This window comes from Puntigrus tetrazona, unplaced genomic scaffold, assembly GCF_018831695.1.
Source record: "Puntigrus tetrazona isolate hp1 unplaced genomic scaffold, ASM1883169v1 S000000095, whole genome shotgun sequence".
In the NCBI taxonomy this organism is placed as follows: Eukaryota; Metazoa; Chordata; class Actinopteri; order Cypriniformes; family Cyprinidae; genus Puntigrus; species Puntigrus tetrazona.
In genome coordinates this window covers 407,737-429,597 of record NW_025047772.1, presented here as the reverse complement: position 1 = coordinate 429,597, position 21,861 = coordinate 407,737, and the positions used below count along the sequence as shown (strand labels likewise).

The following is a 21,861-nucleotide window of genomic DNA, read 5'->3' as shown; positions in this document are numbered from 1 at the left end:
TTTTATACTGTACAGACTGTATGTGTTATTGTTCTACACCCCAGTGTCAAAATTTACCGGTATTCCTATCCTTGCTGGGCCATTTGGTTCCTACAACATAATAAATACCAGGTGCACACACACTCTTATTCACAGACACACACACAGCTGTAGCGATTGTTGTGTTTTTAATGTCTCTGTTTTTGTGTTCAAGGGTCAGTTTTTTCACACTGGATCCAAACACAGCACACACTCGTCTCATTCTGTCTGAGGAGAACAGAGAAGTCACAAATCATTTTGAGTTTCAAAGGTACCGTAATCATCCAGACAGATTTGATGTGTATCGTCAGGTGTTGTGTGGAGAGAGTGTGTGTGGACGCTGTTACTGGGAGACTGAGTGGAGTGGACGTGTGTTTATATCAGTGTCATATAAGAACATCAGCAGGAAGGGACTGGGTAAAGAGTGTTTGTTTGGAGCTAATGATCAGTCCTGGACTTTGTTCTGCTATCCTGAGAGATACTTATTTAGACACAATAAGATAGTGACTCATCTCCCTGTGAAGCCCATCATCATCATCAGAAGAAGAACAGGAAAGTATGATAATGATATCTACAGAGTAGGAGTGTATGTGGATGAGAGCGCAGGAACTCTGTCCTTCTTCAGCGTCTCTGACACAATGAGACTCATCCACACAGTCCAGACCACATTCACTCAGACACTCTGTCCTGGGTATTGGGTCTATTTTGGATCAACAGTGAAACTGTGTTGATGAATCAGAAGAGACTGATGAGATTCTACCCATAATGCTTTGAGCTGCATGATGAATCGGTAACGGTGATGTAAGGACGTGAACCAAAACCTTTAAATGCAATAAGACTAATCTAAGAAGGGATATTCAAAGGAACAAAATGACTTCAAAAGGAAAGTAAACAACAACACCCATCTTTGTCTGGTCTGAGTATATAAGGAAAGTGACAAAACACAGCAAGGCGCGATTCTGTAGCCAGATCGGCCCGTAGTGTGGTGTGTGTCCTCATACACTACACTATGTACTTTTTAAAGACCAGGTATACTGACCTTTTAAGTTTGTTTTATTTTGTTTTGTGTTATTTTTGTACTGCTGATCAGTTGTGCAAATGTTTATAAATTATACCAATATGGAAATACCATATTGCCTGGCAAAATAAATTCTGAACAAATAAAGCTGAAATGTTTATTATCTTTATATTCATAGAAGAAACTGAGATGAAATAAAATAGGATTCAATTGAATAAATCAAATTGTTAAATTTAAACCATTTTGATTTGATTTGAGTTTGAAAAATCTTTACAATTCTTTAATTTCAAGAATCATCATACCTGAGTTTGTCTCTGATTGAAAATATCACAAAAGTTTATCATGAAATGAATCACAGACTAGATATAAAGCTCATTTCTATTAATATTTTAGTCTTTTGGTTGCTCTGTGGTTCATCAATCAATCAATCAATCAATCATTTTTATTTATATAGCGCTTTTAACAACACAGGTTGCATCAAAGCACTGTACAGTATAATGACAGGGATGTATAATGACGAAAGTGACCAATTTCTTATTAAATGCAGAGACGGTCTCTGTAGTCAATTCAACGATAGTCACTAGAAGTTAAGTGTCCCCAACCAAACAAGCCAGAGGCGACAGCGGCAAGGAAACAAAACCCCATGCATACAGAATGGAGAAAAAAAACCTTGGGAGAAACCAGACTCAGTTGGGGTCAGTCCTCCTCTGACCGGACGCCCAGCACTTAACTTCCAGTTCAATTTTAAACGCAACTGTGTCAGGTAGTGTAAATGACTTAGTGTGCGTGTGTGTGTGTGTGCATCAGGATCTGGTGATCTGTCGACGGGCGCATCTAGGTGTTCTGGTCTCTGATGAACATAATCTCTGGGTGCTGATCCACCATCTAGTCTGGATACAAACTGTGAAAACAGATTGAGAAAGAAACAGGACTAATATTAGCGTAGATGCCATTCTTTTTACGATGTCACAAGTACATCGTATTGTAGGAGTAGTGTTCCCGGTTCCAGCAAATCTAAGTAATGCAGCCTAAAAATCCTTTAACGGATTTGAATAATAAAAGGTGTGTTGGTGTGTTATGTGTAGGCTAAGTTAAAAAGATGTGTCTTTAATCTAGATTTAAACTGGCAGAGTGTGTCTGCTTCCCGAACACAGTTAGGAGATTGTTCCAGAGTTTAGGTGCTAGATAGGAAAATGATCTGCCGCCCGCAGTTGATTTTGATATTCTAGGTATTATCAAATGGCCAGAGTTTTGAGAACGCAGCGGACGTGCAGGACTATAATGTGATAAGAGCTCGCTCAAGTATTGAGAGCTAAACCATTCAGGGCTTTATAGGTAATTAATAAGATTTTAAAATCTATTCGATGTTTGATAGGAGCCAGTGCAGTGTTGACAGAACCGGGCTAATATGATCATACTTCCTAGTTCTAGTAAGGACTCTGGCTGCTGCGTTTTGGACTAGCTGAAGTTTGTTTATTAAGCGTGCAGAACAACCACCCAATAAAGCATTACAATAATCTAACCTTGAGGTCATAAACGCATGAATTAATATCTCTGCATTAGAGGTTGAAAGCATAGGTCGTAATTTAGATATATTTTTAAGATGGAAAAACGCAGTTTTACAGATGCTAGAAACATGATTTTCAAAGGAAAGATTGCGGTCAAACAGCACACCTAGGTTCCTAACTGATGATGAAGAATTAACAGAGCAGCCATCAAGTGATAGGCTGTGTTCTAGATTATTATATGTGGGGTTTTTAGGTCCAATTATTAGCACCTCTGTTTTTTCAGAATTTAACATTAAGAAGTTACTCATCATCCAGCTTTTTATATCGACTATGCATTCTGTTAGATTCTCAATTTGGTGTGTATCACCAGGCTGCGCTGAAATATAGAGCTGAGTATCATCAGCATAGCAGTGAAAGCTAACACCATGACTCCTGATAATATCTCCCAGAGGTAACATGTACAGGTTGAAAAGTAACGGTCCTAGCACTGAGCCTTGAGGAACTCCATATTTCACTTTTGATCGATATGATACCTCCTCATTTAATGCTACAAACTGATAGCGGTCAGATAGATATGATGTAAGCCATGCTAAGTCGCTTCCTCTAATGCCAACATAGTTTTCTAGTCTATCCAAGAGAATGTTGTGATCGATAGTATCGAATGCTGCGCTAAGATCTAATAGTCTTCATCACATACTTTATATTCTTTACATTTACGTTCTAAAGTATTTCCGCTGTTTTTTGGCGAAAAAGACTTTTATCAAAGTCCGTTTTATTATAAGCCACTAAAAAACAGTGTGAACTATTTACAAATGTAGAAAAGAAGAAGAAGGGAAAAAAAGAACTGAGAGAAGCGCCGAAGTAAAGAAATAAATATAGCAAAAACCCAAACTAAGTTACCCAATAACCCTGTAAACTAACCAAAGAAAAATGTGAAAAACAAACCGAAAGCTTTAGCGCGTGCTGCGCCGTAACTAGCCGTAAAAAACTAAAGTACAAAAAGGCTCTCACGTCTTACCTGGTGTGTCTAACAGTGAATAACTACGGGAGAAGTGTGTGTCGTACGACCTACTAACCTGTTCTCTTTTCCCCAAGAAAAGAACAGTTAACTCTAAACAACACTGTCAGCTAAATGCTGGATCTGAACGAGTTAGACACATCGAGATTTACAAGATGGCGCCGTTGAGTTCGGCTGCCGTCACGACCGCTCCGGCAAAACTTTTTGTTTTTCTGTTAATTATTAGTATTTTGGATAGTCTGCGCGGTTTTCTTTATATAAGATGGCTACCACTAAATATGACTGAGCCACTCTTATATCTATTGGTGTACAATGCACCCAACTTTCGCCGTTTTTAAACCCGGACCCATGTTGGCCGAGTGAGATCCTGTCAAAGACAAAAGGACGCACCCCGCACCGGCGTCCACGAGGGAAACAAGCCGGCGTCAGGAACAGGTTGAGGGCACGCTCACACCGCGCTCCCCTACCTAGTGTCCTGTTAGCCAACGTCCAGTCTCTGGAAAACAAGCTTGATGACCTCAGGGCAAGGATCAAGTTCCAGAGAGACATTCGGGACTGCAACCTCCTCTGCTTCACCGAGACATGGCTGAACCCAGCGGTACCGGACCACGCCATACAACCGGCCAAGTTTTTCTCCGTTTACCGCATGGACAGAACAATGGAGTCAGGGAAGACACGGGGAGGTGGAATGTGTCTGATGGTGAACAACCGCTGGTGCGACAGCGCGAGCGTTGTTCCTCTCTCACGCTCCTGCACACCAAACCTGGAACTTCTGACCATCAAATGTCGCCCTTTCTATCTTCCACGGGAATTCAGCTCGGTCATAGTCAGCGCCGTTTATATTCCACCTCAAGCGGACACGGACGCTGCAATATGGGACTCACAACACACCAGTCACATCACCGGGACGCCGCACTCATTGTGCTGGGGGATTTTAACAGTGCAAACCTCAAGCGCGCACTGCCGAACTTTCACCAGCACATCACCTGCCCCACCAGGGGCGAAAGGACACTGGATCACTGCTACACACCCTTCAGAGACAGCTACCAGGCAAAATCATGCCCACCGTTTGGTAAATCGGACCATGCCGCCATTTTCCTCGGACCTGTTTACAAACAGAGGCTGAAACAGGAAGCCCCGGTACAGAGGGAGGTGTCACGCTGGTCTGACCATTTGGTGGCCGCCCTGCAGGACACTTTGGATGACGCAGACTGGGCCATGTTCAGGTGTAGCTCCGAGGACGTCAACGTGTTCACGGAAGCGGTGGTGGGATTCATCGGGAAACTAGCGGATGACACGGTAGAGAAAACCGTCATCAGGACGTTTCCCAACCAGAAGCTGTGGGTAGACAAAATTTTCCGCGACTCTCTGAGATCCCGCTCCGCAGCCTATAATACGGGGATAGTCCCCGGGGATATGTCTAAATACAAGGCTGCGTCGTACAGCGTGCGCAGAGCGGTAAAGGAGGCAAAGAGGCGCTACGGGAGGAAACTAGAGTCACAGTTTCAACACAGTGACTCTAGGAGCCTTTGGCAGGGACTGAGAAACATCACGGACTATAAAACGGCAACCTCCAGAGTGGAGAGCGCAGATGCTTCTCTGGCAGACGAGCTAAACACCTTTTATGCTCGTTTCGAGGCTGCAGCTAATCACGCTAATTACGCTAGCGCCGCTAGCGGCATGATGAACAGCATGCACGCCGAGAGAGCCGGAGAGGAAATCGCGTTCACCATTTCGGAGCACAACGTAAGGAGGGCATTCAGGAGACTGAACACCAGGAAGGCAGCAGGACCTGACGGCATCACAGGTCGGGTTCTGAGAGCCTGTGCTGACCAGCTAGCACCGGTGTTCACTGAGATATTTAATCTCTCCCTGAAACAGTCTATAGTCCCCTCGTGTTTGAAAGAGTCCATCATTGTTCCTGTGCCGAAGAAACCTCAACCATCTTGCCTAAATGATTACCGCCCTGTAGCTCTGAAGTCTGTAGTGATGAAGTGCTTCGAGAGACTCATCAGAGACTTCATCACCGCATCACTACCGGACACACTGAACCCACTTCAGTTTGCTTACCGCCAAAACCTGTCTACGGAGGATGCCATCACACACCTCCTCCACACAAACACAAGCCACCTGGATTTTAGGAAAGGGAACTATGTGAAAATGCTGTTCGTGGACTAGTTCAGCGTTCAACACCATAGTTCCCTCCACGCTCACCTCGAAGTTGGAGGTCCTGGGACTCAGCCCATCCCTGCGTCACTGGATCACCAATTCCCTAACTGACAGACCACAAGCCGTATGGATGGGAAAATACACCTCATCCTCCCTCACTCTCAGCACTGGAGCCCCTCAGGGTTGTGTTCTGAGCCCCCTGCTGTACTCGCTGTACACACATGACTGTTTGGCCACTACAAACTCCACCACCATCATTAAATTTGCTGACGACACTGTCGTGGTGGGCCTGATCTCCAACAACGATGAGATGGCCTACCTTCAGGAGATCAACAACCTGGAGAGATGGTGTCAGGAGAACAATCTGCTCCTGAACGTCAGCAAAACAAAGGGGTTAATAGTGGACTTCAGCACGAAGCAGGTGCGCTCTTACCATCCCATCAAGATCGACGGGACCCCAGTGGAGAGAGTGGACAGTTTCCGGTACCTGGGTGTTCATATCACGCAGGACCTTTCTTGGTCCTGTCACATCAACACCCTGGTGAAGAAGGCCCGGCAGCGTCTATACCATCTGAGGCGCTTAAGGGACTTCAGACTCCCATCTCAGGTGCTCAGGAACTTTTACACCTGCACCATCGAGAGTGTCCTGACGGGAAACATCACCTCTTTATTTTTTATACCTTACTTTGCACACTTCTTTTTATACATATTTTTTTATTTTTATATTTATATATATTTATATTCTGTTTTCCATTTTGATGCTGGACGGTTGTAAAGAGCATTTCACTGCATGTCGTACCATGTATGTATGTGTATGTGACAAATAAAATTTGAATTTGAATTTGAATTTGAATTTGAGTAGCGCACACAAAACAGAAACAATCAACTAAACAAGAAAACACTTGTGTACACACTGAGCTGCTGAACGCTCTTTATTTTATTATTATTATTTTTATTTTACATTTTTATGCCAACTGGGTAAAATATAATAAACTTGTTTTCCCTTGTAGTTACTAAAAAATCATCCCATGGCCAATTTAATGTGGGCTACATTAATTATTTAAAAGTTTTGTAAATTATTTATAAATTCACTAATGTATCAATATAATATATTTCATATTAGTTTTAAATATGAATTTCAAAGTAAAGCACATCCTAAATGTATTCTAATATGAAGTATGAACTATCATAGTAACTGGAGTCCTGCTAGAAGAGACCCAGGCTTGGAATCACAGACTATGAGAGATTTGATTTTGAGTTGGAATCACTGTCACGTCACAAAAAGTGAGTTTTGGTTGAAAAGTCAATAGTGGAATAGTGTTTACATGAGATGCAAACATTTTCAGACGATGCAGTTTAGTGCACGGGTTCATCCGTTTTAATAAAATGAACCAATTTAAAAGAATAATTCATATGGATACTGCATTTCAGTGGTTTTCACTTATAAAACAGTTACAGAAAGGATATCCCACCTTCCTTTTATGGCGGATGTTGCTTTCATCTTTCACAATGAATTCCCTTCTTCCACCAATCCGTTGTCCTGTCTGGCTTTTGAACTTCTTCAAGGCTTTCCTGCAGACAAATCTCAGTTTCCTGGCCAGAGCTTCCAGCAATGCCATCCTGGACCATGTCCACTTGACGTAAACGTTATCCTTGACTGAATCTGCGATATTGAAAGATTTATGTGAAAACATTTTAAAATGATTTGAAATGACATGAATTGTATTTTATTACACCTACCTGTATATAAAAGTCATCCGATTTTGTCTTGGTCTTGTAAAATATTGATCCTGACCTGCATGATCTTGTCACTTTTTCATTGTGTGCTCTTTGCTGACATATCCTACCAAAGTACCAAAAACAAATTAATAAATTAATTAATGACTTAAATAAAAAGTACAGCAACACATATAATTTTGATTTGAATCAGATTTAAAAAAAGGGTGTCTTAAGGGTGTGTATATTTATCATTGGTATCCATCTTTGCTTCCTCAGTTTCATTTTTTCTTTACATATTCCGCATTTCTTTGTTGAAGGCATTAGCCTGTTTTTTTGAAGCCATTTAGTTATTTTTCTGTTTCCTTTTATGCCCTTGTTCTGACAAAGCGTTAAAATCTTTCTTGCAAGTCTCATTGTTGGACTGTAGCTTCTCCTAAAACGTCATACGAATCAGAAGAAACCGGTCGAACCCTTCAGAAGACATCTTTTCCTCACATGATTTGTTATAAAATGTACCTTTTTTAATAAAAAAAAACAACAACAATAACTCGAACTATAGAATAATATAGATATCGTGCGATTCGTGATTGGCTGTCACATCTCTGGACTCTTTTGTTATTGTTTTTGTCTCATGTCATGTGCTCCTTTAGTTCGTGTTAATTGTATTATTGTCTGCAGCCGTGTCTCGTTAGTTTAGTCAATTACGTTGTATATTTAAGTCCTGTGTGTTTGTCTTCAGTTTGTTCAATTGTCGAGGTTATTTGGTTTATGTCCTGTCTGCTTGCCTGTAATTATTATTATTTTGCCCGTTTGGCATTAAATCTGTTTAAGTTTATCTTACGTGACTTGTGCTTAGTCTCGCGAAAGCGCAAACGTGACATTGGCAAGGCAATAATGTTTTTTTTTTTTTTTTTAAAAACTGGTTAAATATTTTAATTACACACTCATAATTTAATCAATGAATGTAATTATTTGGCCGGGTTGAATTCGGGGGATCCCTTTTGTTAACAAAAAAGACAGAAAGAAAAACATATCCCCTCTGTAAAACCACCATCCCTCTTCCCGCCCCTTTTTATATGAATAATGTTGTGTGTCGCGTAAAACCTTTAGTGCAAATTAAATAGTAATATTCTGTACATATAATTTTTTATCCAAATAACAATGATTGGCCAATCAGAGCTCAGTATTAACGAGCTTTACACGTCTTGAGTCTAAAAGCATTTGTTGCATAAATTGCATGAACCCTGTTAGAATACAATAATTCAAATAACAAACGAATAAGTTCCATGTTTTCTTTATTTTTGTATCTTGTTGAATCAGCACGTGCGCGTGATCGTAAATGTTCATTTTATATAGCAGTTCAACACAAGTTTATTGAGTGAGTTACATGGTATTTTTTTCTGTTTTACTAATGAAATGGATTAAAACAAAGCCAGAGCAGAGCTGATGAGCATCTCGGAGCAACACTTCTGTGTTTTGTTTTTGAATCAATCTGTTTTTGATCGAACCTAGTGAGCCAATTGTGATTTATTGATTTGATCCTAAATGAATCAGCCATTTTGAAATAATCGTTTGATTCATTTGAACAGACACGTGCTGCCATCTACTGGTTGTTTTAGTGTCATGTTTATGTACCTATGACCAATCTAAACCAGCACCAAAACACAGTCATTAAATATTGAATTATTTTTGTTAATGTTAGTGTTGTTAGTGTTTTGACACACACTTTGCTTTAGCCTACATTGTAAGGACCAAGTATTCCCACAAAAAAACAAATAAATGATTAGCTAATTAAACTACCACTTTTAGCTGTGTACTGTGTGACAGAACAGAGGATGACTCCAGTTACACCAGAGGCGGGGGATTGTGTATTCATATTAACAATGCTTGGTGCACAATCTCTGTTATCGTTGGGAGACACTGCTCAGCTAACAAAGAGTTTCTCATGGTTAAAAGTAGACCGTTTTATCTGCCACGGGAGTTCACATCCACCGTCATAACTGCTGCTTATATTCCTCCCAATGCTAATGCCAAGCTTGCTATGAACGAACTTCATGCAGCCATCAGTAAATAACAGTCTGCTCACCCAGAGGCTGCATTTATTGTTGCAGGGGATTTTAATCACTCTAACTTGAAGGCAGTACTCCCTAAATTTCATCAAAACATTTTCTGTCACACCAGAGGAAACAAAACTTTGGACCATGTATACACAAACATGGCTGAAGCCTATGCTGTGACCCCCCTCCCCCATCTAAGACAATCAGATCACCTTTCTTTGTTCCTCACCCCCAAATACTCCCCCCTCATCAACTGAGTGAAGCCATCAGTGAGGACCATCAAAGTCTGGCCAGCGGGGGCTGACTCCACACTCCAGGACAGGTTTCAATACACAGACTGGAGTATGTTTGCTTCCCAGGCTACCTGTGGCTCCCATACGGATATAGATCACTACACTACCTGTGTTCTGGGTTACATCAACACCTCCATAGACAGTGTTACTACCCAGAAACAGATCACCACATACCCAAATCAGAAGCCATGGATGAACAAGGAGGTGCGCTTTCTGTGGAAAGCACGCAACACTGCCTTCAGATCAGGTGACGCACAGGCCTACAGCACTTCCAGGGCAAATCTGAAGAGGGGCATCAAAAAAGGCCAAGTACTGCTACAAGCTGAAGCTAGAGGAGCACTTTTCCAACTCTGACCCTCGACGCATGGGGCAGGGCATCCAGGCCATCAGTGATTAAACCCAACCACTCCACCCCCACAGCACCTAATGTCTTCTTCCTGAACGAGCTTAATGACTTTTATGCTTGCTTTGAGAGAGATAATAATGAAACGGTCACCAAGATCACCCCCTCAACCGACCCACCCATCACACTCACCTCCTCAGAGGTTTACACTGCACTGAGCCGGATTAACGCGAGCAAGGCTGCTGGACCATACGGTATCCCTGAACACGTACTATGGGCATGTGCAGAGCTGCTCGCTGGGGTATTCACAGACATTTTCAACATGTCCCTTGCCCAAGCAGCTGTGCCAACATGCCTAAAATCCACCTCCATCGAGCCAGTGCCGAAAATCTCAAACCCAGTGTGCCTAAACGACTACTGCCCTGTAGCACTCACACCCATCGTTATGAAGTGCTTTGAGCGACTAGTCCTGTCACATCTCAAGGACTCTCTTCCTTCCACACTGAACCAACACCAGTTTGCCTATCAAGGCAATAGGAGCACTGAGGATGCAGTCTCCATCGCACTGCACTCCGCACTCACAGACTTGGGACGATAAAAATACTTATGCACGGATGCTGTTTGTTGACTTCAGCTCAGCATTCAACACTGTCATACACTCTAAGTTAATCACCAAACTCAGAGATCTTGACATTAACACCTCACTGTGTAACTGGGTTATGGACTTCCTAACCAACAGACCTCAGCATGTTAGGTCAGGCCACATCTGCTCCACTACTGTCACTCTCAACACTGGTGTACCACAAGGCTGTGTGCTGAGCCCCTTCCTCTACTCCCTCTTCACCCACGATTGCAGGCCTGTGTTTGGATCTAACTCCATCATCAAGTTTGCAGACGATACTATGGTGATCGGTCTCTTCAGCAACAACGATGAGACTGCCTACTGGGAGGAGGTCCAGCATCTGGCCATGTGGTGCAAAGACAATAATCTGCTCTTTGCAGTGCGGTGCAGAGAATTATGCAGACAGGAGCCATGGCAAAGCACCATTGAAGAAAAAAAGAAAGCTGGCATGCTTATTGACTTTTGCGAGAGACAAAAAATAACCCATAGAACCTACGTATATGCATGTGTGTGTGTGTTTCTTTGTATGATAAACACCATTCCAATGCATGCTCTAGTGTGTGTAACTACACACACAACCACTCTAACTTTTACTTGTTCCATACATCTTGTTTACATTCAGTCATCATAAATATGGCTGTGTGTCTATACACACTGTTTACTTTAGCTGTTGCTTGTTCCGTGCTTCTGTTTAGGCGTCATTCTTGTTTTCTAGTTATGATGAATATATATCATGTGAAACCAAACACTAAAATGATTTAAAGCTTTTGATGTTTTTGCTGAATTCTATAATATTATAATTTTAGATAACTCCTTCAGAAGGATGTAGGAACACTTGAGTAATTATTAGCGGGTTACCATGAGTCTTATAGTAGTTATTAATGAAAAGGTAATCCTAGAATCTTCTAACCCTTCACAAGATACACACACACATATATAGAAGTCACAGTCTAATGGTTAGATATGGACTTGTAACCCAAAGCTGCAGGTTCTAGCCTCGGTACAAGCAGTATTTTACGTGGGTGAATGAATGACCAACATTCTGTTTCATCCTCGATACAACTGAGGTGAGATCCTTGAGCAAGATACTGACCCACCAACTGATATACACAAAAAATGACACACATTTAGTATTTTATTATTCTACAGTATATTACACATTGTTTGTCATATGCACACAGAAAATATTTTCAGATTTTATATTGCGTGTCCCATATAAACAGAAATAGGACATCAGGTACAAGTCTGTTATTAGGTTACTGATAATGTAACAGTCTTGTGAATTAGTTAAAATGTTAAAGCACCTGATTTGTTCCTATGTAGTTATTGATTAATGAAGGATCAGTATTCTAAAGTGTTACCACACAATGTATTCATCAATGAATGAACTTGTCATACAAAAGACAAGTAAAAACTTTTTTACATGCAAATCTTTTTTGTTTGTTTCTTAACACCCGTGCAAATTGCTTACAGGAACAGGAACACATAGTATTCAACAATATGTCATATCCTTCTGAGTGACTAGACTGGACATGCATTAAAACTCGAGTCAAGTCTCTAAAACTTAAAGATGACCAATGTGAATTTTAAACACTTTTACCACAAAACACTGTTAAACTTTACATCACTTACTGCAATCACAGGACATTTTCAACAAGATAATCTCTTCAGAGATTAATTGTGCAACTCAAGAACAATACAAGAACAACAGCCATTCCTGTCAAAATTAAATTGCAAGCTGTTTTTTAATGTTAGTAACTTGGGCTTTAAGTTGTGGCCCAACATGAGAAGTTTTACAAAGCTTTTGGCAAGTCTTTAATGCTTTCCATCACAACTTCTACCTCAATGACAATCTTAAATGAGGCTGGACTGAGATTCAGAGAAGAAGGAGTCACAGCACCTTCATGCTCAACAAGGAGAATTCAAAGATCAAGGTGGTGGAACAAGTGATCATCAGCAGAGTCCTAACAACAGAACACATTCAAGACATCACTCATTAAATAACTATCAATTATGTTAAACAAATAGTCTGACACAGAGAAAGTAATGTACAAATTGGTTATGACTGCTTTATCAACTCTTCATTATTTACCCTAAAACCCATAAGACAGTTCATCATCAAAACACAAATAAAGATATTTCTTGGTTTGTTTTAAAAGCTGTATCAACGACAATAATGTTACATTCTACGAAATTACATAAACAGCTAAATTAAAAGGTAACGTTATAACTGAACTGTGAACCGACAGAAAAAAAGCGTCTATCGGCACATTAACACTTTTTAGAGTTTAACATCGGTCCAGATATTAGGTTACCACTTTGGTCAGAAAGATATCTACAGATAATATCCTTTATTAACTGACGAGATTGTGTCATTTTCTCGATTGATGGTGGGTAACATCTCGCTACATGGTGAGGGTCTTCCCACATCTATTAACGTCATGCTAACGCCTGATAATAATCACAGTGTCGCTACACGAACTGATCACATCGAACGAGCTGTTCAAAGTAATATAGATCTGCCGTAGATTCTGATCTTCACCTCTGTGTGTCTGTAGCACGAGACAGACAGGGTGCTGTATGTAGAAACACAGCGAAGTTATTAAAAAAAGAAGATGCATCATTTTTTAAACCCACAAAAGCCTGACCAGGAATTGGTCAAAATAGCAGCAAGCACACATAGAGACACGGGGTATGACCCTCAAGACAAAATTGCATTACATCAGATTTCTAGATCTGAATCACGGTTAGACGTAAAAATAGTGGTGTTTCACAAAAGCTGTTGAGATAAATACACCTTAAGATAAAAACACATTACAAAACGATCTATTTATACCTACACGAGGATCATTACTATATGATCAGAAATGTGAAGGGTTTCTTGGGTTACAGCTATGTTTTTGAATACTGTTATCATGGATTTAAAGAGCAGAACTCACATTACAACAATGTGCCGATTGTTTGAGATATTGTAGATCAGATTTATGTTATCAAACTCATAAAGAATCTCGTAAAATACTGTGACAAATGCTGTACACCGTAAAAAGTAATCATTGAATCTACTAAAGAAATGTTAGTAAACTGGACTGATTTAGGCATCTCTTTGTGACCCCCAGCTATGGAGTTTTTTCACAATCCAAATACAATCTAAATCCAATCCAAATATGACTTCCTGTTACGAAACAGGAAGTTATTTTATACATGTCCACTGTAGAGGACACCAGGACTAAAAGCATGTTTATTGTGCATTTTGGGAGACATAAAAATTGATTGGGAAAATAAATTTTATTCATATATTTATGGAAATGTTAGGTATTATTATCAAACTAATAATGTTAATAATGTTACTCCCATTATGACTATTTTTTCTCAGCATTAACTGTACATTAATTATGAAAATTTAAGACAGTGTATAGATACAACTGTGTTTAATGTGAAAATAAAGTTCAGGGAAATTTGTGGATACATATTGCATTAAACAAAACAGTATATTAAAAAATGTTGTTAAATATAACATAGTTGAACATCAGCCTTAAGCAAAGTTTGGCATAAAACATCTAAAAAAATAAAAAATATCCTAGTGTCCTCTACAGAGGAAATAAAATATGAATAAAATATAATTTTTCAAAAATGTTAATTAAATTTTCTTTCTTATGCCTTAAATAATGACATGAAAAAATACTTAATAAAAGTTATTATTTTTCTATGAGTCAGGAGGATATAGGTAAAAAGAGAATTAAGTTACAAAAGACTAATAATAATAATTTCTTCAAGGGATTATTTTGTTCTGGCTCAATGCAGACCTGTTTGAAGAAGAGCGGCAGTGTTTGAGATGTGGCAGCACAAATAGGTATGTTGAGGATTATTTTATAAGCTTACTTTTCCGTGAACACTGTCGTTGCTATATTGAGCATATACTAAAGTCAGACGTAGTTTCAGTACCGAAGCGTCATTGCCTAAAAAACAGCGTACCAGGATGTTAAAAACAACAATTCAGCACATGCTTCACAATAGTTTTTAGGTCATTTCTAAATGTTTTTTGGTCTGAGTTTCTGTAGTGAAAATCCCGTTTTCTGGATGCACAGGTAAGGTGTTGGTGGACTAACGTTACTTGAAGCACATTCTCACCCGTACGTCGTTGTTTATTGTGTATAAAAACTGAAATTGAAATAATGTGATCAGATTATTTGTAACTTCTCTTTTTTAGTCACTGCATGGAGTCCAAAAGGATAGAGATGGTGGAGGAGCTGAAAAAACGTAATTTCGTTACTTAACATTTCCATAAACTACTTTTCAGGTCATTTAGTTTGTGCATGTTAATTTCAGTGAAAAGTGACTGCTTCATGCAGATTTTGAGTTCATATCTGGCAAAAACCTGCCAACCGAATTCTTTCAGGAACTGGACAGATTCACAGACCGTTTCGTTGATATTTTCACGTCCAAACGAGGAGCAATTGGCTGTAAACCTAAGAACATTCTACAGCAGATTGATGTGATTTTTGTTTTTTTTCAGCTGTTGGTTTTTTGTCTCTGTTTTTGTTCTGTGTGGTTTGTGCAAGCAGCACTATTAAATGCTTTTCACAATGTTCTTTAAATCAATGGCCGACGAACAGCTGTCCTCTATGGACTTCCACTTCTCCTTGGAGAGGAGCCCACCGAGTTTCACAAGACATGTTTTGTGAGTTGTTTTGTCAAGATGTCTGGCGTTTCAATTGGCATACTCACGGTGATCCCTGAGGACTCTGAAATAGTACCTTACTCAGTGCATCCACTACGGTCATTTTGGAAGGTATAATTGCGTTGGATGACGCAGGTGTCACCAAGCCAGCAGAGGGAGCCCTTACCTCTGGGAGATCTGTGATCACTTCCTCTGCTGCTACTTCCTGTTCTAGGACTATAAATACTGTAGCAGGCCCCTCACCTGCAGGTTGTATTGTTTGATTGTCATTGGATTGTTGTTCCTAGTTTTCCTTGTGTTTCCAGAGTCTTAGATTCTTTGGTTTTGACCCTGCCTGTCTCTTGATACTGTGATTGTTTGCTGCCTGACCCGACCTTCTGTTGTTGCCTTGCCTCTTACACTCCTGTTTGCTGTGATTTGATTCCTGCCTGCTTTGACCATGCCTTTGCTCAATAAAAGCCAGCAAATGGATCCGCATGCCTCAGACCCCTCAACCGTGAAGCGGGAAACCTTTCTCAAGCCATGTGCCTGCTTTCCGGGCTTATTTATGCTCTGAATTTAGAGTATCCTCCCATATCGAAGAACACTTTTGACTTCATTCAGAGAGTGATTTTGTCACTTGGACACAAGGCTCTCAAACCAAAAATACAATCCCTGAAAAATCGATGGATGCAATAAATGATTAGGGACTATGATAAAGTCACATTAGCTGCCACTGCTGGGGAAGCAGCACCTCCCCTCTGTTGCTGCTATCAGTGTAGCCGGTGCACACGCGATAATGATAGCGCACGGACATTGCAGCACTTCTCCGTTATTTATATTAACCGTTACATACATTTTACATAGCACTTGTCCTGTTTTGTCTCTGTGATGTCTGTCTGTGTGGGTGTAGTCAGTCTTCCGGGGAAAGCTAGCGCTGGCCAAACCGAGCGCACGAGCGGTGGCCGTTTATGATGTCATGGCCTTCCCGCGCTGTGCCGCGCAACCGGAAGCTGGCGAAACCATTGTCAATGTATGAGTAGGTGTTTATGTGTGTATTTACCTGTGGAAATAGTATAATAAATGTATTGTGTTAAAGTGTTATAAGTGTTAAAGGACTGCATGTTGATTGTATGTAAAGTTGGTCATACTCAATGATAAATAGTAAGTGCCAAATAGAGGTGGTATTTGTGTCCCCAAATGGTACTACCCAAAAAGGGGCGGAGTTTGGACTATTTAAGCCGAGGCCAAACTACAGGACGATACTTGTTCACCAAGTCAATGTTTAGAGTGCTACTGCGGTGCCTCAAGCGATTTAACACCCTGATGTATATTGTGGATACCTGTTTGATACTTGTAGTGTTTTCCAGTTTATTTTTTCCTTTTATTTTCTTTGGTACTTTGGGTTTGTTCGTCGTTGGTTTTTTGTGTTCACCTGTATATACCCTTCACTGTGGACAATACTTCTGCACTGTAAATAAAACTGCACTTTGCACTGAAGCGCTTTTGCAAGTGAGCCATCATTTTACATTCTTTTACGAATTTGCGTCCCTCCCCGAGCTGGTGGGCTCAATTTCATCAAAGGGACTGACCTTTACTGCTTTACCAAATTACTAAATTACATTGTCAAGTGCTAACTTGTGTTCTTTTGGAAAACCGGCAGTTGGTTCAATGTTTAAGTGGTTTTAGAATAGAGATTAGTCTTTAAAAGAACTTGCTCTTTTAAGAGAGCTAGTAAACCTGTTCAGGAAAGTCGGGTTTAGAATAAAACTTTTAAGAAAGTTTACTATTTTACTACCTTGTTGGTAACACTTTCTATGAAGCCTGTATTTATAATGCATTATAAGGGCATTCTTAATGCATTATAATACATGCATAATGCCTCATAAGCAACCTTATAATGTGTCGTATCATCTGATAAATAATCATAAAAACAGTTACAATGCATCATAATACTTACCTATTTGTGCCTATAAATATTTAGTGTAACGAAGAGTGTGATGACTTATAACACACATTGTTATATTATGAGAGGTCTTTAATATTATGAATATATTATGAGAGGTCTTTAACTGCTTAAAGTAAAGGGATTAAAACAAAGTCTTCTTTTAAACATCTAAAAAGCTTTATAACGTGGTATTAATATTTAAGTAAAAGTGACAAAAGTTGGGTATTCTTTTAAACATCCATAAGATATCATGAAGTCATTATAAGAAGGTAACGTCAAAGTAATGTGGAAAAGTACAAAGAAACAATATATTTCCAATGCAAATCATGTTTTATTCATTAAAACTGTAAAATTACAAGGTTTTACCACATACATTTAATTAACCAATATAAAGAGTTATAAACAGTTGGCGGTGCACAAAATTCTGTTTCTTTACAGGCTGGTTAACTACATTCATGTAAGTTGTATTTTCTAATGTCATGTATAAGGCGGCCAAGAATGTGTGAGGGATGGTTCCTGGCAAGCCAGTATTCCCATTCAATGACCTTGAGGTGCTCTTTCAAAAGTTTAGTTGTCCTGTTGCCACGGTGGCGCCATATATCCATTTTGTACGTCTTCCAGGCACGCTCCAAATGTTGTGTATGTGCTCTTGTTACTGGATCAACAAAATTCCTCTTGTGGCACACTGTGTGATGGTCATAGCCTGCCTGTGTCAAAGCCCTGCGATAAGCTCGCCATTCATCAGTAATTATACTGGAGCCTCTCCGGACATGCTTCAAAATATTTGGCAAGAGTTCATTTTTTGACCGTCTTCTTACCACTTTGAGAATGGGTTTTCTTCTTGTCTGCTCAACTTCTAGTATGCCTAAAACTCATTTTTTGTTGCGTCGTAAGCAGAACCAAATCTGCCACGGCTGTACTGTAAAACAAATGTTAGAAATCAATACTACACAGTTTTATCACACATACATCTAATCTTCATTGAGTCAGATCACACTAATTGTTTAACACATTGTCCAAATGTACAACTGTGAAATTGCTGCAACCTAAATCCTCTAAATATTCTTGCAAATTGCCACTACAACAGACTTATTGATTGCTGATGAATTTGCAGCACCTTTCTCTTATGTGAAAATTTGCTCTCATCTATGAGGACAAAGCAGTGATGACCTCCAACTTTCATTTGTCCTAGGTGCCCAAGTTTCTTTACTGCCCGTATGCAGACCTTAGTAAAAGGTAGGCAATCCCAGAATGCACTGTGAACAAAACTTTATATAACTTTATAGTCAGTGATTTTGAGCTGGACATAAACTGACATCTAGCAACATGCACACAGTATGTAGAGAATCAAATAAGGGTAGTTACTGAGATACAAGTTATGTTTGCAAAGCATATTTCCATATTAGTTTTGCTATTTTCAGTTCAGTATATAAGTAAATAAATGAGTAAATAAAGTGATATTTTTATCTGGTATACTATATTTTTCTTAAGTGTTATTCCTTAATGATTTAAACCTTTCATTTAAAAAAGAGGTCCTCTGGACCTTTAATAACACTTCAAAAGACAATAGGACCCATTCTAATCTGTAATATTGTCTACACTGGACTGTTTATCTATTTTATCTGTTGCGGTGCAGTGTGATGCTATGAGACAACGATGGCGTCTGGTGTAGACACGGTGTCATAAAGCATGTTGGTAGGTGGAAGCAGTGCAGCTCACTAGGTTTTGGGATAGACCATACTTTCTATTTAAAGCCTTCACAAACCTAGGTATTTGTGGCAAACTAGCATTTCATTTTAATTGTTACCATCATAATTCAAGACAAATATATATAGGGAGTGTAAGGAGTGTAAGGATGCATATATTCGTACCCAAGGAGCACAGTAACGGGGGGAAGGTTAGGACGATTCTAAGGGCCCAACAAGGGAAAGGGGGCCCTGAACACCCCCCAGCAAAATGTATTACAGTCTTTTAGAATCAAAATGTCTTCAGAATGTTGACAAAATACATATTGTCAGAAAGGTCTGAATCTCAAGATTCCATATTTGGTGGTTATTTTTTGACAGAGAAATGTAGACATTTGAGTGTCCTTTCTGTGAACAAATTAAGTATGTCACAAAAATGTAAGGTGTCATATGACATTTCTAAATAGAACATTATTTGGTGTATTTGGTGTAATGCAATGTGCTTATGTGGTTTAAGGTTCAAAAAACAAATAAATTAGTTTCCTCATACTGTACATTATTGCTACTTTTCTAAGCCCCACCTTTCAGAAACGGGTAGATTTTTATGAAGCTCATCTTTCTAAAAATGCGAGGTGTCCTCTGATTGGAAAAGAAAAATTGTAAACTGCATCATATGACCCCTTTAACTGAAACTGAGCATATATAGGCTACTTATGTTACTTTTTTTTCCTCTTGTTTATCTGTCAACTAAATCAGATATATTCTGAGTATTTATGTACTACAGATTTTAGATTTTAGACATTTTAATTACATATAGTATGTATAGCATGTTTACCTCTAGGTGGAAAAAAGTCATTTGTACTACTATCTGTTAAAAATAAATGAAAAGAAACCTAGCATAGTGCATAATAATTTGACCTTTCCGATGACTGTTTTTTTAACATTAAAAGACACCTTTAAAATACATAAATATTAATAATAATTAAAAATCAAATCAAAAGTCATTTAGTTTCTTGTCCCAAGTAGGGGGCTAACATACCCCAATAAGGGCCATCTTACCCCAATATTTGTCATTTTATGCTATAACAACTAAATGATCAAATATTTCTATTCATTTCCAGTATTAACATGTTGGCTAATGCATCGTAACCCTGCACATGCTAACGTGATATCGAAATACGTTACAATTTAAAAGCAAATTCACACTGCAGAAAGTTACATACCTGTAGATGAATTCTAGATGGTTCTGCAATGATCTGCGGGACTGGTAGAAAATTGTATTCTTACGAACTGTTGTAACTCCACGGCATCTTCTGCAAACCCTGGTGAAAATCAGAATCATACTAACAAATCCCAAAAAGTACTAGTCTGCATACATATTTTAGCAATTTGAAAAACATGTAACTTACCAATGATATCCATCTCGACGTGGCTGTTTTTCAAGTTTCATTTTTCTTTGCATTCGTGATCGCATTCTCCGTGCAAAAGACCCTTCTTCTGCATCCACAACACAATCTTTCGTTTGTGCGAAAGGGTGTTAGGTTTTCGAATTAAACACAAAAGTTCCTGCACTAATCTGGACATTTTAATTCATCCAGAAACTCATGGGTGCAGGCTCACTCCAAATCCGTTCAAAAAGAATCGGCTTTCCGTTTCGGAATCACAAGACCACTCCAAAAGATGATGGCAATTCATTCCATTGGCATGCATGACAATGATGTGTTTTCATGCATACTTTCAATAATTGACACTTCCAGTAGTTACACTATTAACTTGCGTCTCGTTGTTTCTGAAGAATTGAGAAAATTAAATCTGAATCGGCTCCTTGAAAACATGAAAGAATCAGAGTCGATTGGAAATTGAAGACTCAAAACCGGGAAGAATGGCGCGCAGGCACGCGTCACAATCTACGCACGCAGCGGCATTACCCGTCATACTCTACGAGACAAATCTGGACAATCATCCAACATCGTGACTGATTAAGTGAGTTTCTTTAAACACAATAGATAAGCACCATAAAAGATTAGGTTTTGTGATAAAGATTAACCAATATTGCAGAGAATTTGAGAATGATAGGAAATTGCCTTTGACAAGTAACTGGTAGCGTAACAATATATAATAATATTTCTCTTTATTCAGTGAGGAACACCAGAGGCATCATTCACAGATACCTTGACACTCCAGAAGCCTTCAAGAAGGTGAAATCCATGAAAGCTGCATTTGATGCTATTGGAGTGGACAGAAACACAATTGCAAGAACTGCATCTGGCTGCACCTGATGTTTTGAAGACCATGGGCCAGTGGAACGACAAAACAGAGACACTGAGCAGATTTATTGGGAAATGTCATTCTGCACTGACCACTGAAATGAAAGAAAAAAGGACTCAAATGAAAGCAGATGGATTAAACTGTCCTGTTCCTTTAGGAGATGTGAACAGGGCTGCCTGGGTTATGTCCTTAGAGTGGCCTGTTCATTTGTTTGGCTTCACTCATGTCTTTTGCTTAGCTAAGCATTTTGTGACTTTGCATATTCTCATAAGACAAATCAGAGAGTCAGAAAAACAGTTTACAGTTGTGTTGTTTAGCCTTTAGGTGAGCTGTTACTTTGTTTCTATTTGAGTGTTTCCTATTAGGTTAATGTGAACTTCAGTGTGACCTACGTAGAGTTAGCTTACTGGAAAGCCTTTACATTTTAAACAATACAGTATTGTTTTGTTGATTTTACCTAATGGTGCACATTTTATGTTACATGTACTGCAATATAAATGTTCACGGCTAATAAAAAATTAAGTTCATAACCCATTCA

The 21,861-nt window shown here is 39.2% G+C and overlaps 1 protein-coding gene across 1 annotated transcript in view; it reads left to right on the top strand.

The window, feature by feature from the left end:
- LOC122332494 (NACHT, LRR and PYD domains-containing protein 3-like) overlaps positions 1-21,861 on the top strand; it is a 73,074-nt gene that overhangs the window by 1,149 nt on the left and 50,064 nt on the right.